The sequence below is a fragment of the Borostomias antarcticus genome (assembly GCF_949987555.1).
Source record: "Borostomias antarcticus genome assembly, chromosome: 4".
Lineage (NCBI taxonomy): Eukaryota > Metazoa > Chordata > Actinopteri > Stomiiformes > Stomiidae > Borostomias > Borostomias antarcticus.
This window is the reverse complement of record NC_140237.1, coordinates 4,389,506-4,397,005: the sequence shown is the minus strand read 5'-3', so window position 1 is coordinate 4,397,005 and position 7,500 is coordinate 4,389,506. Positions and strand designations below refer to the sequence as shown.

The 7,500-nt window shown below is 52.5% G+C and overlaps 1 long non-coding RNA gene across 1 annotated transcript; it reads right to left on the bottom strand.

Annotated features, from left to right (window-relative positions):
• Window positions 1-1,109: 1,109 nt before the first annotated feature.
• LOC311307870 lies at window positions 1,110-2,838 on the bottom strand. Its single transcript, XR_014630393.1, has 3 exons — window positions 2,757-2,838; window positions 2,489-2,599; window positions 1,110-1,226 (listed from the first exon to the last, which is right to left on the bottom strand). It is a non-coding gene; the product is annotated as an uncharacterized lncRNA (long non-coding RNA).
• Between the last annotated feature and the right edge of the window lie 4,662 nt (window positions 2,839-7,500).

The following is a 7,500-nucleotide window of genomic DNA, read 5'->3' as shown; positions in this document are numbered from 1 at the left end:
CGGGAGAGAGTGTCCCAAGGTGGACTATCCAAAGGTGGTTCCGACAACGCCAGCTAAATACTTTCTGGGAGTATTAGCACTCCACTATTACCAGGCTTTATAGTTCTTTATCTCAGGGTTGAACAGAGTATGCAGATTCTGAAACAGTTGCAAAGTATGAACAGAGTTAAGTTTTATTCTTATTTTACAATGCTGTAGGACTGTGCACAAGGAGGTTTTCACCGCCCAGGGTGACTTGGATCGATAGTCTTAGGGGATTTCTCCCGACGGCCTCCTGGACCGGGAGAGCTGGTTGGTGGAGCTCCACCCTGCCACGTATACTGCGGATTGGAAACAAGTGTCAGTTCTCACACGAAAAAAGGGGACCACTGAGTCCTTTAACCACTAGGGGGTGTCCACGGCAAACCAACACTACAAAACTATCACAGCAACTACGGCAATCCAATTGAGAGGGCAGGGTCTTCCAGGAGTGTTCGGTTAATCCACAAAATTATCCAATATCCACTTGGTAAACAGATAGCCGGGCCAGCCAGGCGGCAATTAAAAAGTCAAAGATTTAAGTCAATGGCTGGCTGTATGGTACACTTATTCGCACAAAATATAAAATAATAGGCCCAGTCAATGTCCATGTAGGCTATTACTAAAATGCCAGGGCTGTTTCTAAATGTCTCTTATAAAATACTAAAATAGCAAGGCGGTTCTTAATGTCCATACGAATAATTAAACAGGTCAGAGCACAGTAGCCTACTTAACTTCGGAGAGGATGTCGGGACACCGACACTCCACTGTAGTATGACGCGCTCCCCAGCACAGGTTGGTTCAGGATCGGGGCGTAGTCAGGCCGGCCGCTGATCGGGGTAGGCTATCCAGCGAGCAGCACTCTCTCGCTCCGGTTCGCTGACGGCTCACGTCTGCAGCAACTCCCTCTGGTCCACCGCTCTCACAGGTCCCGCTGATCGCCGCAGTCTTCCTCGGCTCCGGCGCTGTAGCTGGTGACTAGGTAACGTTGGCTGACAGTCAATTCACGTGCGCGTTTCTCTTTCGCCGCCGTAGCACCGGGATAGTCCTCCAGGCAAGCACACGCTCCGATTTCCGTCCCCCACACAACCCCCGTTCTGCCGGGGCAGTGTGCTCTTTATAGCAGGCTGTGAGACACAGGTGTTCCCGGTTCAGTCCTGATTGTCCTCTCACTCACCGACGATGGTTGCCGCCCCCTTTGCCCAGCTCTAATCATCAGGGTTGGGAGTAAACAAACGGTCACAGCACAGCGAAAAACACATACAGGTAGTACAAAAATGGACCTCGTCACATCTCCCCATTGTGAAATGTTGGCAGTCTCTGCCATTCAGAGTCTATAGCGGGGTGGTGGGATGCCCATATTTGGCCGGGTTGAGCGCCTTGGCTCAGCGGCTGCGTCAGGGTTGTAGTCATTGGCGGGTACATGTCGGACAGGGACGGGGATATATAAGAGCGTAGGGCTCGCAGGTCTCACAGGGTTCTCTGGCAGAGTCACTGGTGGCCTCTGCGAGGGGGGAACCGTGCACAGTTTCAGGGCATTCCGGTGGAGGACTTTCTCCCTCCCACCCCTCTCCGGCTGTACTTTGTACACTACGCCCGTGTTTCCCTTGGCTTCGACGACACGATAGGGCTCGGGGTCCCATACCCCATGTAGCTTTCCCAACCCTCGTCGGCCCCGGTCACGCACCCACACCCGTTCCCCAGCTAACAATGGAGTCGCGTTGGCTCTTTGGTCGTAGCGGCTCTTACTCCGCTCGGCCGCCTTGTCCATCCTACCACGTGCTAGCTCATACGCATATGTCAGCTTCCTGTGATGGTCTCCGACCCAGTCAGTCAGTCCCTTGCTTGGCTGTTCCCGTTCTACCCCTAGCACAACATCTACTGGGAGCCTGAGGTGTCGGCCCTGCAGCAGATAGGATGGCGCGAAGCCGGTGGCACTGTGTACGGTGTTATTGTAGGCCTGTAGGAGTTCGGATAAATACTCTGGCCAGCGGCTCTGTTTCTCGGCCCCCATGGTACGGAGCATGTTAAGGAGTGTTTGGTTCATGCGTTCGACACGCCCATTCCCGGCAGGGTGGTAAGGTGTTGTCCTGCTCTTAGTGACTCCATACATCTCGCATAGCTGCTGCATCAAGTCAGACTCGAAATTGGGGCCCTGGTCTGAATGAAAACGGACGGGGCACCCAAAGTGCCGCACGATCTCAGAATAGATTGCTCGTACAGTGGTCCTGGCTGTCTGATCGCGGGTAGCTACGGCCCATGTGTAACGCGTAAACATATCAGTCATCACTAGTATGTTTTGATAGTAGTCGTTTGGTCGACCGAGTGTTAGAAAGTCAAGAGCGACTACCTCAAGGGGGAAGGTAACGGTTACTGGGTTCAAGGGGGCTCGTGGTTCTACCTTGTCACGTTGCAAACTGCATGTAACACACTCTGCTTGGAATTGGCGCACCTGTGTCTCCATGCCTACCCAGAAGAACCGGCGCCTCAGCGTCAGCAGCGTCCTTCCCGCTCCAGCATGTGCCGCAGACTTGTGGTGTTGTTCCCATACCATCTGACGCCGGGGGCCTGGACACACAACCTGAAACAATTGCTCTGAGGTGTTAGGGTCAGTGAATCGGCGACACAAAACCCCATCCCGTAGGCTGAGCCGCCTGAATTGTTTCAACAACCTTGCTGTCCCAGTGGTGTGTATCTCCTGTTGTCGGCCCGTAGGGCAATGCCCTTGTTCCACATACCTTCTCACAGTGCGGATCTCAGGGTCAGCTACTTGTTCCTGTTCCCAGTCGATGCGGCCTTCTGGGGCGCCATCCTGGTGGGTCCCCACAGCTGATGCGGTTACGCCTCTAGGACTGAGTTGCTGTGGGGGGTGTTTAGGTGTGGGGAATCGCGACAAAGCATCCGCATTCACATTTTCTCTGCCAGCACGATATTTCACCTCAAAGTCAAAGGATGCCAGTTGGGCTGCCCAGCGTTGTTCCACTGCACCCAGTTTCGCCGTCTGCAAATGGGCCACAGGATTATTATCGGTGTAAACAACAAACTTGGCACCAGTCAAATAATCTTTGAACTTTTCGGTAACTGCCCACTTTAGTGCGAGGAGTTCAAGCTTGAAGGAGCTATAGTTGGCGTCATTCTGCTCTGTAGGATGCAAACTGCGGCTCGCATAGGCAACCACCCTCTCTTTACCCCCCTGCACTTGGGCGAGTACTGCTCCCAGCCCATGGTGACTGGCGTCTGTGTAGAGGGTAAATGGCTGTGAGAAGTCTGCGTAAGCTAGGATAGGGGCCTCTGTTAGCACTTTCTTTAGAGCATCAAATGCTGTTTGAGCTTCTACTGACCAGGATATGCGATGAGAACCCAGACGCTTGTCATTCGGCACTCCTACCAGGAGTGAGTTTAGGGGGCGTGCAATTTTTGCAAACCCAGGGACGAAACGTCTGTAATATCCGGCCAGGCCGAGGAAGGCCTTGAGTTCCTTAGCAGTGGTAGGGGCTGGCCAATCGACAACAGCAGCTATCTTCTCGGGGTCCGGTTTCACGCCTTCACGGTCGACTACATGCCCCAGGAATTTAACCTGCCGATGGAAGAGTTTGCATTTGTCAGGGCGTAGCTTCAAGCCATGTTTCGAGAGACGCTCAAACACCTCCTCTAAGTGCTTTAAGTGCGTAGCAAAATCGGAGGAGTACACAATAATGTCATCTAAATAGACTAGGAGGGAGTCAGTAATTTGGCCATTTAAGCATTGTTGCATAAGGCGTTGGAAAGTGGCTGGCGCGTTGCAGAGGCCAAATGGCATGCGTTGAAACTCGTACAGACCTACAGGGGTGGTAAAAGCAGTTTTTTCACGGTCCTGCGGGTCTACCTCCACTTGCCAGTATCCGCTGGCCAGGTCCAACGTGGAGAACCATTCTGCGCGGGTCATGGAGGTCAGGGTCTCCTCGATCCTGGGAAGTGGGAAAGCATCTTTGTGTGTAACAGAGTTCAACTTTCTGTAGTCTACACAGAATCTCCAGCTGCCATCTTTCTTCTTTACCATGACTATGGGTGCTGCCCATGGGCTGGAGCTTTCAGTAATGACACCATTTTGCAACATACCTTCCAACAGGGTTCTCATATCCTGGTACAGCAAGGGGGGTAATGGTCGGAAGCGTTCCCGTATGGGCGGTGCCTCGCCTGTAGGGATAGAGTGTTTTACCACATCTGTCCTTCCGAAATCTTCCTCGTGGGCCGCGAAAGCCTTCTCCCATTTGTGCAGCAGGGCAGCCAGTTGTCTCTGCTCATCTTGGGTGAGGTCCGGCCGCTCGGCCAGCTTAAGGACCTGGAATGCTTGATCAGGCTCCTCCCCCATGCATACATCCACTACACTGACCTTGACTGTACCTTCCTCCTCCTGTTCTAGGCAGACATCCTGCACACCATAAACATCCAGGCTATCGACCTGAGTCACTTGACCGAGCTTCTGGTAGCGGTCCAAGGAGACAGGGAAGTCGTGTAGGTTGCGGATCCGGACGGGGACCCGTCCATTCTTGACCACAGCTACAGACCGGGCCACGGAAATGGCGCCTGGCTCAGGGAGTGCTTCTACCAGACCATGATAGTCCCGCCTGCCAGCTGCAGCCCGTCCCCAGACAACCACCTCACTCCGGGCTGGGATAGTCACTCCGTGGCGGTGCGCTGCCCAGACGTAGCCATGGTGTCCATCATCTGTCGTCACTCCAGTCCTACGACACGTCGCAAATGCTGCGTTCCAGGCACTTTGGGACTTGGGGTTTTTACAGAACAACCGGGCTGGCCCTTCCGAATTACGGAACACAGCGTCCCAGCAAGGCTGTATGATGTTCATACCAATAATGAGGGGGTCTGATGCTGATCTGTCCTCTACTACAAAAACCCCTCGCGGACCGATCTGATGGCCCTCGATGTCAAAATCTAGCTGTACATATCCTAGATAGGGGATATGGAGGTTGTTGGCCGCTTTTATTCTGACCATAGCAGGGGGTTCTCTAACTTCGCTTTCTGGGAAGTGTTGGCTCAAAAGGCTATGACTGATGATTGATATTTGGGAACCTGTGTCTAAGAGCCCTTTCAACTTGACTACACCCACTCCCACCTCAACCTGGGGGCACTGCCCAACTAACATAACCGATGGCCCTTGTACCTCCTCCTCTTGTCCTAGCCCCACCGCCCGAGCCTCAGAAGTGGGGGATGCTAGTTTAAATGTGAGGGGGTGTGACTGTCTCCACAGAAGCGGGCCATGTGACCTACTTGGTCACAACGCCTACAGATCGGCCTACCATCTGGTGCCCATTTATTAGATGATGCAGGGACTTCCTGGCGGCGCATAGGCGCGCGGCGCGAAGTGGCGTGGTTAGTCTGCTGAGGTGGGCCTCTTGGCCGGAGCTCTTCTAGGAGGTCACGTGTCCAATCTTTCAGCTGATCCTTTAACTCTGCAAGGATCTCCTGCTTGATTTCTGCTTTCCAGTCGGTTTTCTGTGGGTGAGAGCGCACGTTATTTGTTCCCCCCATGGCTGTACAAGATAGCTCTGGCCACTTACGTCCATGTCCATCCTCGTCCAGGAGGAACGCTTCTCGTTGGAGATCATTGAAGGTTCCGTCAGGGTTCTGGCGTGCATGTCTCCTCATGGCCTGCGCCAGAGGTCCCTCCTCCAGCCCAAGCATGAACTGCTCTTTCATGTGTACGTCAGTGGGTGCTGCGTCTTCATCAAGCCGTTGTAACCGGCTGCGGAGTTCTCTCAACCTGAGGGCATAAGACTTAACAGGTTCATCTGGTCTTTGACGGCACCCATAGAATTGTACTCTGAGCAATGGACCTGAAGACTTTTCAGCATAAATGGCATCTAGAGCAGTAAAAATCTTTGCTGCAGTGTTACGCTCATCTGCAGTTAGGATGTTAATCTGTCTTTTGGCCTCTCCAGTCAGTGCTCCCATAATCATACTAACTTTCTGAGTCTCTGTTTGTCCCTCGATTCCAACCAGCCCTTTTAGCTGCTCTTTCCAATCTTCGTATTTCCATACCTCTGAATTTTTCCAATCTGTTTGGTCTATTCCTCCGAATTTTGGCACCCATGGTGCACCTGGGAATACAGGCATCATCATCATGTTCAGAATTCACAATGTTACAAATCTGTACTCTGTTCAAAGCCTGAGTCCTGCCAACAACTGCCAAAAAAGGATGTCCCAAGGTGGACTATCCAAAGGTGGTTCCGACAACGCCAGCTAAATACTTTCTGGGAGTATTAGCACTCCACTATTACCAGGCTTTATAGTTCTTTATCTCAGGGTTGAACAGAGTATGCAGATTCTGAAACAGTTGCAAAGTATGAACAGAGTTAAGTTTTATTCTTATTTTACAATGCTGTAGGACTGTGCACAAGGAGGTTTTCACCGCCCAGGGTGACTTGGATCGATAGTCTTAGGGGATTTCTCCCGACGGCCTCCTGGACCGGGAGAGCTGGTTGGTGGAGCTCCACCCTGCCACGTATACTGCGGATTGGAAACAAGTGTCAGTTCTCACACGAAAAAAGGGGACCACTGAGTCCTTTAACCACTAGGGGGTGTCCACGGCAAACCAACACTACAAAACTATCACAGCAACTACGGCAATCCAATTGAGAGGGCAGGGTCTTCCAGGAGTGTTCGGTTAATCCACAAAATTATCCAATATCCACTTGGTAAACAGATAGCCGGGCCAGCCAGGCGGCAATTAAAAAGTCAAAGATTTAAGTCAATGGCTGGCTGTATGGTACACTTATTCGCACAAAATATAAAATAATAGGCCCAGTCAATGTCCATGTAGGCTATTACTAAAATGCCAGGGCTGTTTCTAAATGTCTCTTATAAAATACTAAAATAGCAAGGCGGTTCTTAATGTCCATACGAATAATTAAACAGGTCAGAGCACAGTAGCCTACTTAACTTCGGAGAGGATGTCGGGACACCGACACTCCACTGTAGTATGACGCGCTCCCCAGCACAGGTTGGTTCAGGATCGGGGCGTAGTCAGGCCGGCCGCTGATCGGGGTAGGCTATCCAGCGAGCAGCACTCTCTCGCTCCGGTTCGCTGACGGCTCACGTCTGCAGCAACTCCCTCTGGTCCACCGCTCTCACAGGTCCCGCTGATCGCCGCAGTCTTCCTCGGCTCCGGCGCTGTAGCTGGTGACTAGGTAACGTTGGCTGACAGTCAATTCACGTGCGCGTTTCTCTTTCGCCGCCGTAGCACCGGGATAGTCCTCCAGGCAAGCACACGCTCCGATTTCCGTCCCCCACACAACCCCCGTTCTGCCGGGGCAGTGTGCTCTTTATAGCAGGCTGTGAGACACAGGTGTTCCCGGTTCAGTCCTGATTGTCCTCTCACTCACCGACGATGGTTGCCGCCCCCTTTGCCCAGCTCTAATCATCAGGGTTGGGAGTAAACAAACGGTCACAGCACAGCGAAAAACACATACAGGTAGTACAAAA